Source organism: Pan troglodytes, chromosome 13, assembly GCF_028858775.2.
Source record: "Pan troglodytes isolate AG18354 chromosome 13, NHGRI_mPanTro3-v2.0_pri, whole genome shotgun sequence".
In the NCBI taxonomy this organism is placed as follows: Eukaryota; Metazoa; Chordata; class Mammalia; order Primates; family Hominidae; genus Pan; species Pan troglodytes.
Window position 1 is genome coordinate 143,573,204 of NC_072411.2, and position 23,808 is coordinate 143,597,011.

The 23,808-nt window shown below is 44.1% G+C and overlaps 1 protein-coding gene across 7 annotated transcripts in view; it reads right to left on the reverse strand.

Moving 5' to 3' along the window:
* Positions 1-23,808, reverse strand: part of HDLBP (high density lipoprotein binding protein) — an 86,745-nt gene that overhangs the window by 38,811 nt on the left and 24,126 nt on the right. For 2 of the 7 annotated variants that reach the window (XM_054680188.2, XM_024354730.3), the window contains exons 2-3: positions 23,003-23,125; positions 689-753 (exon numbers count right to left, since the gene is read on the reverse strand). The gene's annotated coding sequence lies outside the window, so the exon portion shown is untranslated. Of the gene's footprint in view, positions 1-688; positions 754-1,040; positions 1,370-4,128; positions 4,204-4,973; positions 5,147-23,002; positions 23,126-23,808 lie in introns of those variants that run through there. The other 5 variants (XM_001161226.8, XM_016950919.4, XM_001160571.8 and 2 more) reach the window with 4 other exon arrangements.

Here is a 23,808-nt window from a genome sequence, read left to right on the forward strand (position 1 = left end):
CCTTGATTCACACTGACTGGTTATTCTCCACATTCCTCCAGGTGTGGGACAGAACTCGCACAGCAGGGGAAACCTGGCCCAAGGGCGCTGAGTTTCTCATGAGCACAGCCACAGTGCTCAGCGGGATATGGGCTCCGAAAGCCACAGCTCCCTTATGTGAAAAATGGGGTACATTCAGCATTCTGAGGTAGGAATGTTAGCTTCCTCTCCTTCCCTCTCCCCAGTTCCAGGTGAGCTCCAAACTACTACAGTGAGGAAGAACCCATTTTCTTTACACAATTACGCATCAATTACTCGCACAACAAGGCCAAGTAATAAGGAGTGAATTTTGCATAATTTTTATAACATAATTAAGACCGCTCCCCAAGTTGAAGAAAAGTTAAGGCCTGCAATCCTAAAGAGAAGCAAGACCCCAATTCAGATAATACTGAATAAACATAATTCACATTTAAGAAATAAAAGATTAAAAACAGACGGAAGCCAGATGACACATCTAAGGGACACACGTCTATAGATGGTTCCTGCTGGGAGGTGAAGCTATGGAGACATCTCTGACGAACCACGAGAAACTTGAAGGTATGATATAAAGAAAGAAGGTACACACAGGACTAAGAAAATACGCATCCCTGCGCCCCCAGGTCCACACACAGCCCAGGGACAGGAAGTCTTCAGACAGGGTCAAACTTACCAGCAAAACGGTCAGTAGCCAGAAGGTCCGTCCTGAGGCCGCCTCTGTCAGCCTGCCAGCTTTTGCTGGTATGGGATGGGAAGTGGGAGAGGAGAGAGAGGAAACCAGAGAAAAGTTACTTATCTACATTTTACAACTCAGATCTTTTTACCTCAAAATCAGAAAAGGTCAAGATATTTATGCTTTGGTTACTAACACCAATACTCAGGCAAGTTTCTTGGAAGAAAAAAAAAACGTTAGCTTGAAACAAAACATATTAAAATAAAACATGAACCAGCTCCAACTTGCAGAGGACAACTATTCCAGCGACCTGAGGGAGTGATCTTTTAAGTGCCAAACTTCTAAACTTAACTATTTTGAAGTAAAATCCTCACAGAACCATTGGTGCTCTCTTGCATGGCTGGATCATCTTTCCTGTACCCCACATAACCGCTAGGCGGCTGAACCAGAAGAAGAGTTGTTGTGCTGGGCTCTGACCTACAACAGAATATGGACCTTGGGGTCTCTGCAGCACTTATGGTGACCAAGAGCTACTGTCTTCAAGAATTCTCCGTATATTTTGCAGTTACTTTGTTCTTCTTGCTGTTAGCCTGTAAAAGTCCTTCAGTCCTTTCTAATCCACTGGGGATTTAGAAACCAGGTCATAAAATCGCAGGATTGAAAGGAACCTTCAAAGGCTGTCTGGGGAGGACCAAGAACTCTGTGAAGTAGGAGGGTGAGTCACCTTGCCTTAGGGGACTCTGGAGATGGGAGGCTGGCGACCACATGTGCTCCTCAACCATGAAAAGGTGGAACTGCTGACAGGAGTGAGGCATGTGTCTAAAATGGGAAAAGCAATGACACTAACAGGAACACTCCACTCAACTGGAGAAGACTACTCGTACCGTGACAACAATCTTGCCCTTAAGACACATGGGCCCGGAGCTGAGAAGGCGGTTCATGGCAACGCGGGTGCATCCAGTAGACTGGATTAAAGGGTCTCGCCTTTCCAGCAGAGGATGTGGACTGGTGGTATTTCTGGATTCTAATCTTGGTCATGAGTTTTTTAAAAACTCTAAATACAGGGCTTGAGTCACACAGGGAACCTGCCACAAACCAGAGACACTATGGGGTCCCAGATGCACCAGACACACAGATGTACCCCAAGACTGAAGGGGAAAGGTGGGACAAACTGATCAAGAGTATTCCATTTAAAAGCATCACCAAAATTCTAGTTTGCAAGTTTTAAAGATTAAAGTAAGAAAATTTCTCCAAAGTGTCAGATTGGCACATTCACAACTCGGCAAGAGCTCCTTGAGATTCCAAGTGTCTGTCCGGTCTGGGAGCAAAACAGGGCAGGGCACTCCAGGCTAAGGTGCCCCAACAGGTGTCCAGTGACACTTGCCTCTGGTCTCCCGCATCCACCCTCCGCCCTCCCACGCTTGCTTGCTGACTCTCACCTGGCATGGTCTCTCACTCAAGGTTGTCCCGGGCTCCAATGTCACTTCTTAAACCCAGACACCCACCCCCTTATCAAGCTAGGTTCTGGGCAAGTCTCTAGTGCCCAGTGACAGCCACACTAGAAGTCTGCAAAATGCAGTTCCGTCCATGTCAGCCCGCACCGACTCTCCAGCACGGAGCTGTGATGAGCCAATCCCCACTGTGCACCCAGTGTCAGTCTCTTCTGAGACCACTCACACACCCTTCAGAAGCCAAGTCCAGCCAGACCCTATACTGAAAGGAGTCTCAACATAAGGGAACCTACTCCTGTGTCTGAGGGAGACCCTGGAGCAGAGCCTCTCATGTTCCTCAGGCGTGCACAGACCCTCAGGCAGCCAGGTAAGGCAGAAGGTAGACCTCCAGAAAACTCCAGACTGGTTTGACAGGCTATACTGGGTCCCTAGCCTCCAGATTCCAAGTGGCAGTTTGTCAGAGCGTGTAACAAATGGTTCACAACTAGAGATACATTTAACATCTAGGGTTCTGGTATCATCAAACAACATTTTGTTTTTCTTCTAAACAACTCAAAAACCTGTTTTCGAAGACTGCGTTTTAAGCAAGCATTTGATGACCCACATGTAAATGCAGACCCTGTCCCCACCTGAAATTCTGGGTGAGATTTTCTTAAAAGTCAGTCTCATTCTCCTTCTGTGCTCCCAATCCAGTGAGGCACAGCCCAGGGGTCCACCTGCCTCTGGTTCAACAAAGCAGCACCTAAGAAGCTGACCCTACAGCTCCATGTCCACCCCGCACTGCTACGCCCTGCTCCTGGCTCTGCCTTCACAGACAACACCCACGAGGGTTTAATCCTGTTCCATGTGGATCTTTCAGCAACCCCAGGACAGCGCCAGGCAACTCCACTTGCTATCTAAAGTTCCCAGGATACCTTGGGCAGGCCTAGATACCCAAGAACAGAGGCTAACATCGGGTATCTCAGATTCTCACTGGATCTAACAGTACTGTCCAAATCAGGATTGAAAGGAACCTCAGATATTAATCTAATCCCATTTCTTAATACCACCAGGGACAGGAAATTCGTGGCCTTCTCAGGGCCCGGGTCCACCCCTGCATGGCTGTAAACGCTCCACCTCAAGTTATGACAAAATCTACAACTTCTTTCCCCTTTCTGGCCATGGAGAACAAGTCCGCTCTCCTCCAAGGCTCCTTCTGGTAGGTGAGCCCTATCTCCTGTCTCCTTCAGTCCCTCCCATATGGCCCCAGTCCCTTCGTGATTCTGGCTCTCCCAACTACTTTTCCCATAGGAAGCTCGGATCAATCAGTGTCCAGGTCCACCTAATGTAAACCTCAAACTATACTGAACCTGGACTTTTAATTTTGTTTCCCAGAGTGCAAACATCCAAAGCAAAAAAGGTCACATCTCAGAATTTAACTTTCAGCAAACAGAACTAGAACTAAAGGAAAGAGGGCAGGAACCAAGACCCCTTTCCGCCCTAATACGTGTAGAGCAAAACGTGGAGTCCTGACAGAGCTGTGTGTTGCGTGGGAAACCCGGTGCTTACAAGTTTAGCACAAGTCTAACAGGTTGCTGACAGCAACAGAAAAGGCTTCACATGAGGGGTTCTACTTTTTTGCTTTTAAACGAGGAAGTAATTAAGTTGATTCCCTTCTGATAAGTTTTGCCAACTACATATTCAAGGGGCAACAGTCTTCGAAGAGAATTATCAGTAATACTCCAGGAAGAATTTCATTTCAGCCTCAGTTAATGAGACCCGCAAGTGCTTTAAAGCACCAGACAGGACCGGGTATGGAGGGCACCAAAAAAGCCTCCGGCTGAAACCCAGACTTCTCCTCTTCCAAAACTAAAATTACTCAAGACCACAAACCAAAGTTCAGAATGGGAAAATAAAATCCTGATCCACTCAGAGATCACAAGATCGAAATCTAGGAGAGACCACAGGCGACTGGCGAGCAGAAGGCAGGCTCCGCTCCGCACTTCTCACCAAGTTCTGGAAGTCGGCACCCATCCTGCATGGAGGAACTTTCGCAGATGCCACCTCAGCACGGCCCTCCCACAGGCCACGAGGGCCCGCGGGCGGGGACAGGCTTAAAGGGACAGCAACCCCTCGGCCTCCCCGCCTTTCATCCAAATTCGGTACTTTTCCGTAATGTATTTTTCATCCACGACCCTGGGGCACGTCCAAGTTGCACTCCAGGCCCAAGAAGAGCAGCTTTCCCCACCCCCGAACACGTAGACTGGCGCGGGCCCCGCGCGGCAGGTGGAGGTGCTGCGGGGGCCCCGCCGCCCGGCCTGCGCCCAGACCCCCGCCCCGCCGCCACCTGGGGGGAAGGACCCCGCTGGCCTCCCAGGGACCCCCACCCTGGCCGCACACGGCGCCCCCGCCGGAGCGGGGGAGGGGAGGGCCGGCCCGGCAACGTCAGCGACCTGGGCTCAGGTCGGCCGCCCCTCCCCGCCGTGCGGCCACGGCACCAGGGGTGCCCCACCGAAGCCCCGGGAGGAGGCGGGGGAGCCCAGCTTGCAGCCAAGAGCGGCCCAGCGGCGCCACCGGACTTGAGAAAGTTTGTGCGCGCCCCTCCGCGCCACGGCCACGCGCAGAAGAGACTCGGAGCCGGCCCCAGGTCTGGACCGGAACCGCCACGCGCGGTAAGCAGGACACCCGCGGGCGGGGGCCGCAGCCTGGGGCCCGGGTGGGGGCCGCGGCACCCGGGCCCCTCCCCCTCCTGGGCCTCCACGTCAGCAGCCCTCCCCCCCCCCGCCCAGCCCGGCAGCCCGCCCGCCCCGTCCGCCCGCCCGCCCAGGCCTCCCAGCCCCGTGCTGCGCGCTCACTCGTGGGCCCCCGCCCGCTGGTCCTGCCGCTGGCTTACTCGCCCCCCGCGCGGGAGAAGCCGGGACGCTCCGAGGCGCGGCGCCCGGGCCCCGGCTGCTATATAGGGCGGCGGCCCAATCCCGCCTGGACACGTCAGCGCCCGCCCGCCCCGCCGCTGGGGTCCCCGCCGCCCCGGGCCGCCCAGCACCCGGGAGGCCCACCCAACTGCAGGCGTGGTTCTGCATCCTTTTTTCGGGTGGGGAAGGCGGTGCCGAGGAGTTGGGAAATTAATCACCTCCAGAAAGCAGAGGGAGCGCGCCCCGCAAGAACCCGAGTGGAAACAACCGAAGACCAGAAAGGGAGCAGGAAGGACGGCTGCTCTGGAAGCAGATGTCACCAGTACCGCCCACCTCCCCAAAATCACAGAAGAAAAACCTCAAAGGATGCCCACCACATCGTAAACGGATGGCCACACCGGCACGAGGTCCTACAGCGCAGTGAGGCTCCCAGGCGGCTCCGGGGCTTTCATTCCCTCATTCCTGCGTGTCTATTCCTTATGTCCCTCACTTTTATAAACTATCCCCACCCGATTCCTTGGCAATCAACTTAATCTCCCCCCCAAAATGTAAAATCCCCTTCCTTTAAAGCGTGTATTACTTATGGCTCCATCTCTACATAGATGTATACACGCAAAAGAACCGGTGTGTGGCCTCTGAGCCCACGGTGGATACACAGGACTGGGCGGAACGGAATCCCTACTCTCGGGGTCTCCACCCTCCGGGAAGGACTTGTCACTTCTGCATCCATTGTGTTTACTAAGTGATAACTGCCACTGTTTCTTTTAAGGGTATAAAGGGAGTCGAGCAATCTGTAGAGATGTCAGTCTGAACCTCTGGCAAAGTCGCAGGTCAACAGAATCCTGCATAGGGCACAGGATCAACTACAGGTATCTGGGGACAAGACCGTCCCACACAGGGGAAGAGGTAGGGGCACACCCAGCCTTACCCAGGGAATGGGGTCAGGTCCGCACAGCCTGCAGCCGGGCCACGGGTGCTGTTGAGGATGGTGGGAGCTGGGTGGGGGCTGCAAGCAGCAGAAGGCAGGATCAGACGTGTTTTTTTTTTTTTCGTGGAACACTTGACACTAAGTGGCAGGGGAGGGGAGGGCAGGGGAGGCCTACTATAGTTCAGTCTAAAGATGACAATGGCTTGCATTATGGTGGGCATAATGGAGGAAATAAATGGCCAGATTTGGTATATATTCGGAAAGAAGCACCAAGAAGTTCCTTATTGACCAGAAGAGGGGTGTAAAAGAAGTTAAGAAAGACACAGGTTCTTGGCCTGAGTGACTGGGAAGAGCTGCCCTCACTGAGGTGGGTAAAATTCAAGGAAGACTGGATGGATAAGGGGGTGTGATGCCCTGACTGGGCAGGTGGGGAAGTGGAGCAGGCAACTGTATGTGCAAGGTCAGGGGAGAAGCCTAGGAGCCAGCAGAAACACCATGCACTTCATGACACCACCTAGGGAGGGGAGCAGAATCACAGAAGGCAGAGAACACCTGCGGCTTGACGCAGAGAAGGAGCCAAGGATATCATTAGCAAAGCCGTGCTCTAAGTCAGCAGCACGGAACTGGGCAGGTGGGCCTCCCTAGATGTGGAAATAGGCATTCCCTTCTGTGTCACTGCTGTGGTTTGTTGGTAACCTTTCCATGGGGATTAACCAATCAGCAACTAGTGCAAGTGTGTTTTTTGTTGCTGTTTTGTTTTTGAGGGCTCAGCACTGCAGAGGGAGATGGAGAAAGAGTAAGGGGTAGGGATTCGGTCCACTGTCAAGGAACTTCCAATAAAGCTAGGAAGTCAGCACAGGCACAGTACCTAGTACACAGGACACCGTAAAGAGTTAGTTTAAAAAACACTGTTAGCAGAAGAGATTACAAAATCATATGCTAACTTTGTGCTAATAACCGTCCAGAATGCTTCTGTGCTGATGCTCACAACCAGCACTTCCTCCCAGCAGGCTTAGCACACTGAAACTAATAAATAGTTCATAGAAGCAAATTTTAGAAATTCCATGGCTAGCAATATTCAGACCAAATGAAGTGTGAACGTCTGTCTGACATTTGAGTTTTCAGCCCTCAAAGGGATGGGGGAGAAGTTTGGGTCTGCTCAAGGTAGGAGGTGAGAAGAGATACCCTCCTATTCCATAAAGTCATGATCCCCAAAAGGACTACACTTACCAGAAGATAGATAGATCAAAAAAAGAAGAAGAAAAGCCCACTAGTGCAGAGGGGACTACAGGATGCCTTCTCTGACTATCCTGAGCTGGCAGATATGAGCATCTCTTGAGCTGTAGGGACAATGGACTAGTACTCTACAACCAAGCCCATTTGTCCAGGAACCCCTAGCCCAAACTGAGATATTAACAAAACAGAAAGCAATTCCCCCCCACCCCGCCTCAGGAAAGAATAAACCTCATACCAGGCTAAAAAAGATACCCACAGATCAGCACAAATGGTAGAGAGGCTAAAAGCCCAAAGCTCAAAAAGAAGGAAGGATGGATTAGAAGTAGGATTAGACTCAAGAACTTCGGGAGACAGAACTAAGATTGAGACAATAAAAAAGCATAAGAGACATAAAGGTGACATTTTAGAAAAAAATCGAGAGATGGAACGAATGAAAGAGCTAAGAACCATGGGATGAGAAACTCTAACATATGTCTATAACTGGAGTTCCAAAACAAAAAGAGAAAAGAAAAAATCCAAAGAACAGAGAAGAAACATTTTTTAAAATAGCTGAGAAAATTCTAAGATTTAATGATACAACATTCTTCCCTCATCCCAAAAAAGACAGAGAAGGTGTCTAGCAGGATAATTTAAACTAATCCAAATCAAAACACACTACAGAGTAACCTCAGAGCACCAAAGACAAGAGCAGGACCTTAAAAGCAACTAGAGAGAAAAGACAGGTTACTCATAAAGAATACTATGAGACCAAAGGCAGACCACTTAAAACAATACATACCAGAGGATAATGGCTATATATAAATTATGACGAAAGAAATCACTGTCAATTTGGATTTAAGAATTCTTTTTAAGAATGAGAATAGACATATTCAAAGATAAAGCAACTACTACCAATAGATCCCTGCTGACAGACCTACTAAAGGACAAATTTCAGCAAGAAAATGAAAGCCAGAGAGACCAGAAAGAAGGAATACTGATAAACCAGCAACCTAGATAAAGTGAAACAAGTGGTGACCCTATACTAATATCAACAATAAAATTTGAAGGGAATTAAATTATAGATAGGTACGTAAGCAGAATATGCAAGTACAAAATAAAATAAAAGACAGAATTAAAATGCTTAGGCAGCAATAATATATAAGGTGGAAGGGGGATATGAAGTTGCAAGGTTTCAAGATCCTTATTATTTGGGGAGAGGCTAGAGATACTAATTTTAGCCCTTGTTGAGAATGAATGTTAAAAATTTAAAGACAATCTAGGAAAAACAAAGAGTTTTTAACATTCAAACTAAACTCTTACTCAAATGGAAGTTATTGGCAATGTTCTAGATCTTGGATTAGGTGGTAGGTTCAGCGGTATTCATTACGATGTACATTATTACTGGTTACATTATACTGTATTAATAATTGTTAAAGAAAAGAGAGAAAACAAGAAAAAAGAATAGGAGGCAAGAAAAGTAAAAGAAGCAATGAAAAAGCAAGGTAAATAAAACACAAAACTGATGAGAGGAATGAATTCAAACCCATCAGTAACCTAAATACGTGTTAACAGACTAAACTGACCAACTCTAACAGCAGCTATAGGCCATTCAACAGTCCTAAACCATACAGACATATAGGCTGAAATAAAGAGATGGAAGAAGTACTCCGAGCAAATACTAACCATATGAAAGTTGGTTATATTATTTTCAGATAACACACACTGTAGGATAAAAATCATTATTAAGAACAGAGAAGGTCAAGAACTTAAAAATTCAGTAACTCTGATTACATGTATCTAATAACATAGCTGCAAAACATATAAAGTAAAAACTGAAGGTTACTAGGAGAAATTGATATATCCAAGGTTAAAGGGTGAGACTGACCCAACTCTCTTGGTAACACAGGTTATGGGATTGGAAAATGTATAGAGGATGCAAACACAATTAATAAATCTACTTTATTGAACACATGATTAAAAGTGACACCTTTTTAAAAAACCATAAAACCTGGCCAGGAGCTAAAAAAAAAAAAAAAATTAAACAAATAGTAAAGAATTAAATCATAATAACATTCTCAGACCACCACTCAATTAGAACTCAACTTAAAAATTTAAAGACTATATAAGTTTTAAAACTTGCTTCTAAGTAACTCATGGAACAAGGAAGAAATCTGAAAACATTTAAAACTAAGCCATTAAGCAATTATATATCCCACCTTGTGGAATGAAACAAGATTGTTGCTTAAAGCCTTGTAACTTTAAGCCATCCTATTAGTGAAGAGGAAAAAAATAAAATAAGCTAATCATCCACTACTGAAACTAGAACAAAAAACACCAGAATAAACAAAAGAAAGGTAGAAGGAAATAAAGATAAGATATTAATGAACTAAAAGACATATACCACAAAGGATAAACAAAACCTACATCCAAATTTTTTAAAAGACAAGTTCAATCTCTGGCAAAAATGATTCCTGAAAAAAGGACAGTATAAGTAGGCAATATTAAGAATTAAAAGGGGGTCAAAAACTACAGCTAAAATGGAGACTTTGAAAAATCATGTAAGAATTCTATTGAGAAGAGTAGTGTCAAAAACTCGAAAACAGATGAAATGGGCAAATTCTAGAAAAATAAGTTACCCAAACTGAGTTAGAAATATAGTTTCAATAACCAACCTTCCCCAATCTTCAAAGAAACAAATATAAAACTTACAACAAGGCCGGGCAAGGTGGCTCACGCCTATAATCCCAGCACTTTGGGAGGCCGAGGCGGGCGGATCACCTGAGGTTGGGAGTTCGAGACCAGCCTGACCAACATGATGAAACCCTATCTCTACTAAAAATGCAAAATTAGTTGGGCGTGGTGGTGCATGCCTTTAATCCCAGCTACTCAGGAGGCCGAGGCAGGATAATCGCTTGTACCTGGGAGGTGGAGGCTGCCATGGGCCGAGACCACGCCATTGCACTCCAGTCTGGGAAACAAAAGTGAAACTCCATCTCAAAAAAAAAACAAACAACAACAACAACAAAATAATACAACAAAAAGGCGGGCCTCCAAATGCTTTTGTAAGGAAGCTTTGAGAGATTATCTCCCACACAAAGCTAGGGGGCTTGGACTCATCACAGACAAAGGAGTAGGTGAATCTCACCTAGGTATTTAAAAGCCAAAGCCTGAAACAATCTTGCAAACTGACCCAGAAATAGAAAAACAAATATTATCACGATGAAGTTTAATCCAGTAATGTGGGGTGGTACAATATTAGAAAAACAGAGTAAAGTTACTCGCCACATTAACAGCATGAGGGGCAAAGATAATTTGATCATTTCAAAAGATTCAAATGGGCTGGGCACGGTGGCTCGTGCCTGTAATCCCAGCACTTTGGGAGGCTGAGGCAGGCAGATACCTGAGGTCAAGAGTTCGAGACCAGCCTGGCCAACATGGCGAAACTCCGTCTCTACTAAACATACAAACATTAGCCGGGTGTGGTGGCACATGCCTGTACTCCCAGCTACTTGGGAGGCTGAGGCAGGAGGATTGCTTGAACCCGGGAGGTGGAGGTTGCAGTGAAACAAGATGGTGCCACTGCACTCCAGCCTGGGCAACAGAGCAAGACTCCATCTCCAAAAAAAAAAAAAAAAAATTCAAATGAAGAATCTCAACTAATTAACCCATTCCTAATAGCAACTAGGAATATAAGCCAGGGCAGTATGGCAAGAAAAAGAAAGTTACCAGAATTGAAAATGAACCAAAACTGCCAGTATTCACAGACAATATAACTGTGCTGGAAGAAAATCCAGGAGGATGTATGGACACACTATTAGAACTAATTAAAAAGTTCAGTTAAGTTTTCTGGAAATAAAACCAATACACACAATCAATTATGTTTCCAAAACACCAGCAACAAACTATTAAAAATAAATCTAAGCCGGGTGTGGTGATGCATGCCTGTAGTCCCAGCTACTTGGGGGGCTGAGACACGAGAATCGCTTGAACCCAGGAGGCGGATGCTGCAGTGAACCAAGATCACGCCACTGCACTGCCGCGTGAGCAACAGCGTGAGACTCTGTCCCCTCTCCACCCCTCTAAAAAAATTTTTAAAAATCTAATAAGAAAAAAAATGTGATTTATAGAACTTATAAAAACCTTTGTCAAAATACAGAAATGACCTTAATAAATGGAGACAGGCCATGGTCATCTAAAGAAAGACTTAATCATGGATAGTAATTCTCCCCTAATTAGACTAGAAATTCAATGCAAATGTAACTTAAATCCCAAAAGGTATGTGTGTGTATGGAATTTTACAACCAGATTTTATACAATTTTTATTTATACAAGTTTTCTATATGTAATTTTTATAATGTTGCATTGCAAACACTGAATTGTAAAAAAAATTATTTATATACACCATTTTTAGAATATTTACAAATACAATCATATTTACACAACAAAATTTATACAAAAGATCAAGGACCAAGAACAGCTAATATAACTCTGAAGAAAACAACGTGGAGGAGGGCTTGCTCTCTCCAGTGTCAGTAATTCAGACTGTGGTGCTAGTGCCGGGACAGACACAGAGAACAAGGGAGCAGCAGAGTGGGCCCAACGCGGACACCACAGACACTGACATTGCCTGCCTCAGATGTGGTCGTGTGGATCAGCAGGGAGATGGATGATGCAATCAATGGCTCTGGGAAAACTGGTTATCTACAGTAGGAGGGAAAAACTAGGTCCTTATTTGACACCATTTGCAAGGCCTATTAAGGCTTAAGATGCAAATACTCCACGAGCGAATGATCCCACTTCTGGAGACGTACTTCAGGAAAAAGCTTTCCTGGGCAAAAGGAAATACGTACAAGAATGCTCATCTCACTGCACTGCTAGTAATAGTCAACAAATTTTTAAGAACCTAATTGTCAGTGGATAACATGGATAAACAGAGGTATACAATTTGTGCAGCCTACTCCTCTCTTTGCTTTAACTTATCACCTGACAGGAACCCGCTGCAGTGGAGCCATGCTGAAGGGGTTAGGAGGAGCAGCGGACCAGGGGTCATCTCCAAGGCTGTGGGAGCAGAGATGTGGAGGACAGGCGCCCACCACTTGCTTGGCAGCAGTGCAGTCTTATAGGAAGTTATTGGCACCATGGGATGGGAGCCAAGTTTAGCACAATTTGCACTCCCATTACTGAGTGTGGTGGTCAAAGTCAGGTCAAAGAAATGTTTCCATCCCATTTGAAAGCTGAAAATTTAAAATTATATGTGGCTCATATTACATTTTTATTAGCACAAACTAATTTTATAATTAAGCTTATTTATACTCAGTTTAATTTGACTTGTAGCATATTCTAATAAGGAACAACTTTTCTTTGGCTCACATGTATTTACTGCTGATATATTACAGTATATATTATTACATTAAACTCCCAGCCCTAAAATAAAGTCTCACGGAAGTTCAGATGAGACAGAAACAAAGACCTTGCAGTCCAGGGTTTCCTGTAAATTTGCCTTGTTCTTTCTCCACTAACTAATTCTGTCAGTTTCACTACTTTTCAGGAAGTAACAGAAAAGGTAACTTAGTATATTCTCCAGTGATACTGTTCTCTGGCTTATTTCTTTGATTCACGTATTTCTAGGTAAGGTGAAAATACGTAACTTGTGTTTTATCCGAGTCATTATAGGCACCTATAATGAGAACAAATTGTATAAAGAACACCAAACTTGTTGCCAGGATACCTGCTTTCAGAATCTTGCTCAGATATAATTTGGGTCACCTTGGCTAGTTGTTTAAGCTCTCAACTTTAATAATTCACATTTCTAAGTTTTGGGGCCTTTTCTGCAAGTTGTTAAAAAGATCAAGGAAAATGGTATCTAAAAGAACCTGCCCTTTAATAGGTATCTCACTGTTTGGGAATGCTAACATTTAATTCCACTAAACCACTAAACTCACTACTTTCCACTAAATTAATACATTTAGTGGAGTATGCCACTACATTAATTTTACAAATACAGAAACAATCAGCACATATTTCTACAGCTGAGTAAAGAATACTATTTACTTAGAGCCTAATTAAAGAACATGTGTCAGATAAATACAATTTATTTTCTTAATAAGATGGGGGGCTGGGCATGGTGGCTCACGCCTGTAATCCCAGCACTTTGGGAGGCCGAGGTGGGTGGATTACCTGAGGTCGAGAGTTCGAGATCAGCCTGACCAACAGGGAGAAACCCCATCTCTACTAAAACACAAAATTACTCGGGCTTGGGGGTGCATGCCTGTAATCCCAGCTACTCGGGAGGCTGAGGTGGGAGAATCGCTTGGGCCTAGGAGGTGGGAGTTGCAATGAGTTGAGATCGTGACACTGCACTCCAGCCTGGTTGACCAAGTGAGACCCTGTCTCAAAAAAATAAAAAAGAGGATAGGACAAATGTTAGGTCCAAAAGAATAAATTGATGGATTTTCATAGAAACAGACTACTCTTTTGAGCTGTGCTGGCCACATGTCACTACAGCCTTCACACGTGGCTAGTTTAAAATTATATGTGCTGTAAGTCTAAAATATACATCAGATTTTGAAGATTTAGTACAAGAAATACTATGTAAAACATTTTATTATTAGTTTTAGGATGGACTACATGTAAAATGGTAGTATCTTACATTGGGTGAAACAATATTATTAAAATTAACTTCACTTGTTTATTTTTATATTTTTAAGGCAGATGTTGGAAAATTTTAAATATATGTGGCTCATATTGGACAGCAGTGCTACAGTGTCTGTATTTTCAAACCAAAGCTAAACTATAAACTGACAAGGGAGTTTTTCTCATTAGTAAACTTTATATAACAATCTTAAGGAAAAAATATTTTATTACAAATCTTTTGTGTTTAATGAATAAATTTACATTAGGGGAAAAGAGTATAAAATGCGTCTTCTTCGGAATCATGAAAACATCTCCTCTACCACAAACACAAACATGGCACACGTGGCAGGCTCAAACATTTCTGGGGAAAAGAGGAGCATGTTACGTTTACAGTATTTCCTAAAGGACTCTTTAATAACCCATTTTTAAAAAATGGGCAAAAGATACAAGCAGGCCTTTCATGGAAATGCAGGAAACATTTATTCAATTTGTATTTTAAAATGCAAGTGAAAAGTAGAATAAGATTCTACATTTCACCTCAGTTTGGCAAAAATAAAATCTGAAGACTCAAAAAAAAGTGTGGGGAAACAGGTGTGGCTGGAGGAATAATTGGTGTGGTCTCTTTGGAGAGCGTACATATTTGATTGTGGACTGAGATTTAAAACATCAATATTCTTTGATCTAACACTTCCTACTTCTAAGAATTTCTCACACATGTGCCCAAAGATAGAGGCACACTTCAGCTTACAGTGCTTCTCTTACTTGGGTTTTTTAGACATTGTGTTTACTATAGGCTGAAGGTTTTGGCAACTCTGCAGGTCTTTCCATGCCTCTCTTCCAACAGCACATTTTGGTAATTCTAGCAATATTTCAAACGTTTTCATTGTCATTGTATCTGTTATGGTGATCTGTAATCCTTGATGTTACTACTCTAATTGTTTTGGAGTGCCACAAACCACGCTCATACAAGGCAGAGAACTTAATCAATCAATGCTGTGTGTGTTCTGACTGCTCCAACTGGCCACTCCCATCTCTCTCCCTCTCCTCATGCCGCCCGATCCCTAGACACAATATTCAGGGGAAACCAATTAATAACCCAACAATTGCTTCTAAGTGTTCAAGTGAAAGGAAGAGCTGCACGTCTCTCATATTAAATCAAAAGCTAGAAATGATTAAGAAGGCACGTGAAGAAGAGTTGTTAAAAGCTGAGACACGCCAAAAGCTAGGCCTCTTGCACCAAATAGCCAAGCTGTGAATGCAAAGAAAAAAGGCTGAAGGAAAAGTGCTACTCCAGTGAACACACAAATGGTAAGAGAGCGAAACAGCCTTATCGCTGATAAGGAGAAAGTTTAAGTGGTCTGGCTAGAAGATTAAACCAGTCTCAAAATTCCCTTAAACCAAAGCCTAATCCAGAGCAAGGCCCTAACTCTCTTTAATTCCATGAAGGCTGAGAGAGGTGAGGAAGCTGCAGGAAAAAATGTCTCAAGCTAGCAGAGGTTGGTTCTTGAAGTTTAAGATCTCTAACATGAAAGTGCACGGTGAAGCAGCAAGTGCTGATGTAGAAGCTGCAGTGAGTTATGAAGATTTAGCTAAGGTCACTGATGAAAGTAGCTGCACTAAACAGATTTTCAGTGTAAATGAGACAGCCTCATAGTGCAAGAAGATGCCATCTAAGGACTTTGATAGCTAGATGGCTTTTTTTTTTTTTTTTTTTTCTTGAGACAGAGTCTCGCTCTGTGGCCCAGGCTGGAGTGCAGTGGCACGATCTCGGCTCAGTGTAACCTCTGCCTCCCAGGTTCACACCATTCTCCTGCCTCAGCCTCCCGAGTAGCTGGGACTACAGGCGCCCACCACCACGCCCGGCTAATTTTTTGTATTTTTAGTAGAGATGGGGTTTCACCGTGTTAGCCAGGATGGTCTCGATCTCCTGACCTCGTGATCCGCCCACCTCAGCCTCCCAAAGTGCTGGGATTACAGGCGTGAGCTACTGCGCCCAGCCAATAGCTAGATCGCTTCTAAGAGAAGCCTTCAAAGCTTCAAAAGGCTGACTCTCTTGTTAGGGGCTAGTGCAGTCAGTGACTTTATGTTAAAGCCAATGCTCATTTACCATTCTGAAAATCCTAGGGGTCTGAAGAATTACACTAAATATACTCTGCCTGTGCTGTATAAATGAAACAAAGCCTGGATGACGGCACATCTGTTTAAAACGATTTACTGAGTATTTTAAGCTCACCGTTAAGATCTACTGCCCAGAAAAAAAAAAAAAAAAGATTCCTTTCAAAACATTACTGCTGACTGGCAAAGCATCTGGTCACCCAAGAGCTCTGATGGAGATGTACAAGGAGATGAATGTTGTTTTCATGCCTGCTAACAGCCATTCTGCAGCCCATGGATGAAGAAGTAATTTCGACTTTTAAGACTTAATATTTAAGAAATTATTTTTAAGGCTACAGCTGCCATAGATAGTTATTCCTCTCATGGATTTGGGCAAAGTCCATTGAAAACCTCCTGTAAAGGATTCACCATTCCAGATGCCATGACTTTGAGGGGTTCAAGACTTCAGTGGAGAAAGCAACTGCAAGTGTGGTAGAAACAGCAAGAGAACTAGAATTAAAAGTGGAGCCTGAAGATGGGACTGAATTGCTGCAATCTCATGATAAAACGTGAACAGATGAGGAGTTGCTTCTTATGGATGAGCAGAGAAAGTGGTTTCCTAAGATAGAATCTACTCAGGAAGTAGATGCTGAATGAAGATGTTGTGAACATTGTTGAAATGACAACAAAGGATTTAGAATATTACATAAACTTAGCTGATAAAGCAATGGCAGTGTTTGAGAGGATTGAGTCCAATTCTGAAAGTAGTTCTATTGTGGGAAAATGCAATCAAACAACATCACGTGCTACAGAGAAATCTTTTGTGGAAGAGTCAATCAATGCAGTAAACTTCATTGTTGTCTGATTTTACAAAATTGCCAGTCACCCCAACATGTAGCAACCTCTGCTCTGATCAGTCAGCAGCCATCAACATCAAAGCGAGACCTTCCAGCAGCAAAAAGATTAAGACTTGCTGAAGGCTCAATGATCATGAGCATTTTTTAACCAATATTTTATTATTATTTTTTGAGATGGAGTCTCACTCAGTTGCCCAGACTGGAGTGCAGTGGCACAGTCTCGATCTTGGCTTACTGCAACCTCCACCTCCCGGGTTCAAGTGACTCTCCCGCCTCAGCCTCCCAAGTAGCTGGGATTACAGGTGTGCTCCGCCACACCCAGCTAATTTTCGTATTTTTAGTAGAGGCGGGGTTTCACCATGTTGGCCAGGCTGGTCTCGAACTCCTGACCTCAGGTGATCCACCCACCTTGGCCTCCCAATGTGCTGGATTACAGGCGTGAGCCACTGCGCCCGGCCTTAACCATTATTTTAAATTATATACACTGTTTTTCTAAACATGTTACAGCTTTTATATGCACTGGGAAACGTAAAACTCATGTGATGTGCTTTATTGGGATGTCAGGCTTTCTTGTGGTGGTATCACAAACCTGCAGTGTCTCTGCAGTGTGCCCGATGTGCACTGTAGCATTTTTGTAGAGTCAGAAAATTAAACATTTGCATTGGTTCAGTCCGGGACTGGGTAAACAAAGGGTGGCAGAACACAAAGCACTATCACTGACCTCCATAAACGACCTGATGAATGACCAAGTCTCCACCCCCACAGTAAAATATTAATTGATGTCATGAGCAGAGTGCCTTCTAGTGTGCCCTGCACACCGATCCCCACCAGTGATGATGTGTGCTTAGTAAGACTCAGTTTTACTTGCTCTCAAACCTGTTTATGCCAGTTTCACTAGTTAATGTAACTACATTTAGAAATAATTCAAAATAATGAAAGAGTGAAGAGAAATGTATCTATGGATATTAAATTTACCACACTGAAATTTCAAGAAAAACAAGTTGCCTTAAAAAAATTATGGCTGGACATGGTGACTCATGCCTATAATCCTAGCACTTTGGGAGGCCAAGGCAGAAGGATCACTTGAGGCCAAAAGTTTGAGACCAGCCTGGGCAACAAAGTGAGACCTCATTTCTTAAAAAAATAAAAAATAAAAACAATTAGCCTGTGCCTGTAATCCTAGTTACTCAGGAGACTGAGGCAGAAGGATCATTTGAACCCAATTTGAAGCTGCAGTGAGTTACAATCGTGCCACAGCACTCCAGCCTGGGAAAAAGAGCAAGACCTGTTTGTTTAAAAGAAAAAGTCAAATGGAGGAAAACCTTTAAAATCTCAGAGAATCTACACTGATTATGAGTTTCTTAAATTTTTGTTCCACTTAAATGAATGCTGAAAATCCTAGATGACATATTATCAATTTCATTTACATAAGAAGAGAGTATGTGGCCAGGCATGGTGGCTCATGCCTGTAATCCCAGCACTTTGGGAGGTTGAGGTGGGTAGATTGCTTGAGCCCAGGAGTTCAATACCAACACAGGCAACATAGTCTGAAAGGAAAATAAATCTTGGGGCCCCCAAATCACTAAGTTAAAAGGAAAAGTCTAGCTGGGAACTGCTTAGGGCCAACGTGCTTCCCATTTTCTTCAAAGTCTCCCCTCTGTTCACTGAGATAAATGCGTATCTGACTGCCTCCTTTGGAGAGGCTCATCAGAAACTCCAAAGAATGCAACCATTTGTCTCTTACCTGCCTGTGACTTGGAAGTCCCCTCCCCACTTGGAGTCTTCCTGCCTTTGCTTCGAGCCGTCCTGCCTCTCCAGACCGAACCAATGTTCGTCCTGTATATGCTGACTGATGTCTCATGTCTCCCTACAATGTATAAAGCCAGACTGTGCTCTGCCCACCTTGGGCACACGTCATCAGGACCTCCTGAGGCTGGGTCACGGGTGCGCGTCCTCACCCTTGGCAAAGTAAGCTTTCTAAATTAACTGAGACTTGTCAGATTTCCTGGGTTTACAATGGTGAAACCCTGTCTCTACCAAAAAATAAAAAATAAAAATAAAAATAAAAATTAGCCAGGCATGGTAGTATGCACCTGTAGTGCCAGTTACTCAGTGTGGAAGCTGAGGTGGGAGGATCACCTGAGCCCCAGAGGTTGAGGTTGCAGTGAGCCATGATGGCACCACTGCACTCCAGCCTGGACAACACAGCAAGACCCTGTTTCCAAAAAAAAAAAAGAAAACATGTAGAATCCAACCAGTCCCATTTCAAATAGGAGGTCTTCACCCTGTATCAAATGACTGGTGATTAAATAAACCTCTGTGCCTCAAAACAGGTCAGTTAAGGGGGCTTTAACCATACACCCAGTGTCAGTGAACAAGAAGAGGCAGTTTGTTGTTGTTGTTTTGAGACAGTCTCACTCTACTGCCCAGGCTGGAGTGCAGTGGCGTGATCTTGGCTCACCGAAACCTCCGCCTCCTGGGTTCAAGTGATTCTCTTGCCTCAGCCTCCCGAGTAGCTGGGACTACAGGCGTGCGCCACCACACCCGGCTAATTTTTGTATTCTTAGTAGACACAGGGTTTCACATTGTTGGCCAGGCTGGTCTCAAACTCCTGACACCGTGATCCACCTGCCTGTCTCCCAAAGTGCTGGAATTACAGGCATAAGCCACCGCGCCCGGCCTATTTCTTTCTTTCTTTTTTTTTTCCTGAGACAGGGTCTTACTCTGTTGCCCAGGCTGGAGTGCAGCGGCACAATCGCAGCTCACTGCAACCTCTGCCGCCCAGGTTCAAGCGATTCTCCCACCTCAGCCTCCCAGGTAGCTGGACTACAGGTGTGCGCCACTATGCCTGGCTAATTTTTGTATATTTTTTTGTAGAGACAGGATTTTACCACATTGGCCAGGTTGGCGTTGAACTCCTGGCCTCAGTGATCTGCCTGCCTTGGCCTCCCAAAGTGCTGGGATTACAGGTGTGAGCCACTGCGCCTGGCCTGCAGCTATGTGTTACGTTGATATGTAACCAGTCGTGTTAAAAGATATACATGTTTGTACATGCATAAGACCTCTCTAGAAGGAAACTCAAGTCATTGAGAATAGCAAAAGGACAGGAAGTCCAGAGCCCAGTCCTCAACAAGCATCAACATGAACAGCTGGGTAAAAGATGGACTTGAAAAGACCATTCTGCTGTGAAGCTGTAGAATGTGAAGACGGGAGGGAAGACCACGAAAAATGGCACATATTCATACACCACATACCCCCAAAGTGTGTTTTAATAGGAAATTATGGATGGACATATGCTAAGTGTTTGTGAGAGTTATCAGCAGAAGGGGAAAGCTCTGTATTATATGAGGCTCTTTACTTTTCAACAAAAATACCTCCACCTGGAGAGGGAAAAAAGGACACTTAAGTATCACCAGGTACTACAAATCAGTGAAAAACAGAGTCACAAAATTTATTTTCTCTGCTGTGCTATTCTCATTACAATTGCCACGTTATCTGCAAGACGTCTGAATTAAAAATTTTTTTGTTAATTTCCTTTTGAGGAAGTAGTGATGACTTTACATGAACCTATTCAAGCCTTGGAAACTGAGAACAAGATACATAAGAGCTGTCTTTACCATGTGGAGAGCATTTAAAGGGGGACTGAGTTCTGTCCAGTTGCCTGCACAACCAAGAACAACTAAGAACAATTCTGAAGACACATTTCATCTCAACATGAAGAAAAGGATCACTAAGAGTGAGCATGCTTTCCTGAATTAGCACCTAGGAAAAAAAATGGGCAGAGCTTATTCCCACTGTGAAGTGTACTCTCCACTGGGTGATCATTTAACTTACATGACTCCTTAGGGTCTCCTCCATCTTAAGTTTCTTTGACTCACTGAAGAAACAAACCACTGCTTCTAGGTGGAAATGCATCCGTATGACCCATGGGTTTACTGATGTCTCTAACTGCCATGGTAACACTAGTCTGCTACCCTGAGCCGCTGAAAGGTGTTTCATGGCAGCTCCTGCACACACATACTCCTCACCAGGGCTTGAAGCCCACTGCAGGCCTCCACCCCAACTGTAATGGTGTTCCTGGGAAGAGGATGGGAACAGAATGGCTGTAGGAAGGGCCATTCCCCTTTAGTCCTGCAATTTAAAAATCCCTTCCATCTCCTCACTATAAATCTCATTAAACTACAAGAAACAAAATAATTTGAAGTTTGACCCAGGGCAACAATTTACACTTGATGATTTTTTCCTTCCTACAATTTACATAGGAAAGTTCTATGAGCTAGAATTAGCTTAGCTCATGTTTATAAAGAACTCTGTTATGGATACAAAGCTAGCTAACGCCATGGGTGGAAATACTTAAGAATCTGAAAGATTAATCTTGGGCTCAGTCCTATCCAAATAGAAACAATACTTTTCTACAAACAAGAAAACACACATCAGGAAAACCCAAGTCTTCAGGTTTTCTCCTCTCAAGGGTGGAGAGCATGTGGCACTCCAATGTGCGATCTGCTGCTGACACTGCTTGGCACATCACCCTCTTCACTTGGCCTGCTTCCTCCTTTGTCTCATGAGAAGGTGGGACTGCATCATCTCTCCAAGTACTCTCTTCCTATCAGTCTACTCTTCAGAGATTAAGCCTCACTTTTGGATATAAAGGCTCCCTAGAAACGCTTACTTATATAACTGTCTCCACAAAGAGCTAATTCAACATTAAACTGCACGAATACAAGCACAACGTCCCCACCAAAGCACAGGTATGTTCCTCTATGCAAAGTTAGACAATGGAGATACCGGACTCAGATCAGAACATTACCATGTAAGAGAAAAACTGACATACATCCAGGGAGCAGGAACTTAGATGTCTCATCTATAAAGAGAGAAAACTGGGCAGAACAAGAAAACACTATTTCCTACTATTAGAAAACAAGTATCACACCAGGAAGATAAAGACAGCTTCTCTGCAACTCCAAAGGCATCCAAGGACAGGAAGGGGTCAGGATGGCAGAGAAGGAAGATCAGTAATGAGGGGAAGTAGGATCAGAATAGCAGAATGGCTGGCACCAAAGGTAAGGAGTGCACTCTAAAGGAAACCTCAAGAAGACATTAGGCATCAACGTGGGGTGAGTATGGCAGTGGGAAACTCAAGTATTAGATAAAAAGGAAACTCCAGCTACTGCACGTGTGGGATGAATGGACTTCAGAAGGGCAACAGCAGAGATAGCGAGACATAAAAAGCTAAAAAAAAAAAATCTGGAAAGTAACACAACTTCAATATGCAGATGGGCTGAAGAAACCACGTTGTGTCCATGCAGTGAAGCAACACATAGCATAAAAGGTAGGAGGAAAGCCTCCATACACTACTATGCATAGTCTTCGGGGTACACAGTTAATGAAAAGAGCAACGGAGGCCAGCAGGTGCAGGGTATGCTACCTTTCTGTAAGAAAGAGTCAGAAATAGAAATGTGTATGTCTGTTTATATTTTCAGAAAGAAACGAAGAAAATGATGGGGCAAGGAAAGAAGGGACAGGGGACAGGGATGGAAGTCAAGCTCATCTGAGCAGAACAAGAGTAACAGCTCTGTTTTAGAACCATAAACATCAGAAGAGGCCAGGTACAGTGGTTTACGCCTGTAATCCCAGCACCTTGAAAGGCCAAGGTGGGTGGATTACCTGAGGTCGGGAGTTCGAGACCAGCCTGACCAACATGGAGGAACCCCGTCTCTACTAAAAATACAAAATTAGCCGGGCGTGGCGGCACATGCCTGTAATCCCGGCTACTCGGGAGGCTGAGGCAGCAGAAATGCTTGAACCCGAGAGGCGGAGGTTGCGGTGAGCCGAGATCGCGCCATTGCACTCCAGCCTGGGCAACAAGAACAAAACTCTGTCTCAAAGGAAAAAAAAAAAAATCAGAGACTCTAAACTCTAAAAATAAAACGTTCCACTTCTTTATCTCAATGCTGGTTATATGAATGAGTTCAGTTAGTGAAAATTCACTGAGCTATATACATTAAAAAGTGCATGTTTATTATACCTCAATAAAAAGTCTACTTAGAAAACGGAAACAAATGTATCTAACAATGTCAGATCGGCGGCCTAAGCATCAGAGAATTATTTAACTTTAAAACACAGTAATTTGACAATATATTCCAAATGGGATATATTCTAATAATGTCAGTATCGTTACTGTAAGAATATATTGTATGAAAAATATGTGCTATGAAAATGGCACTTATTCATACACTACATACCTCCGAAAGTGTGTTTTAACAGGAAACTCTGGACAGACACATGCTAAGTGTTTGTGAGAGTTATCTGCAGGAGGGGAAGCTCTGTATCATACGAGGCGCTTTACTTTTCAAAGATGCCTCCATCTAGAAAGGGAATGAAAGATGCTTAAGCATCGTCGGCTACTACAAATCAGTGAAAAGCAGAGTCACAAAATTTAGAATAGGTAAGCGAGTTAATATCATTAAGAACCAAGATTTTAGCCTAAGAAAATGATACACATTGAACTGACTGATATATAAACACCATCTCACGGCAAGAGACTGGGGTTCCTTAGAAACATGACTGACTCTAGGTCTAAGCAGAACACGGACGAGGTACAACACCCTGCTGTGACAGGCAGGCAGGGAGCAGTCACAAACCAAGGAGTCACACCCAAAGATGACACAAGCTAACTTGGGTAGAACAACAGAAGCACCAAAATACGGCTTCCACGGGTTGAAGCACAATCACATCCCCGGGTTTATAGTACTAGGGGAAATGCTCCAGAAATGAACTTCAACTTTGGAAGCTATTAGTTCCAGTGCATCCTAAACACTGATAAAGGAAAGAAATCATTCATTTCTTCTTTCTCCCCAGCAGGAACCACATTTCAGAACCTCCAAAATTGATACAGGAAATCTTCTTTATATAAGAATAGAATTAGAAAAATCTTCACTTTATAATTGTCAGCTGTAGGCTGAACAATGGCCTCCAAAGATATTCAAGTCCTAATTTCTGGATTTGGATATGTTACAGACGAATTAAGAATCTTGAGATGGGAGATCAT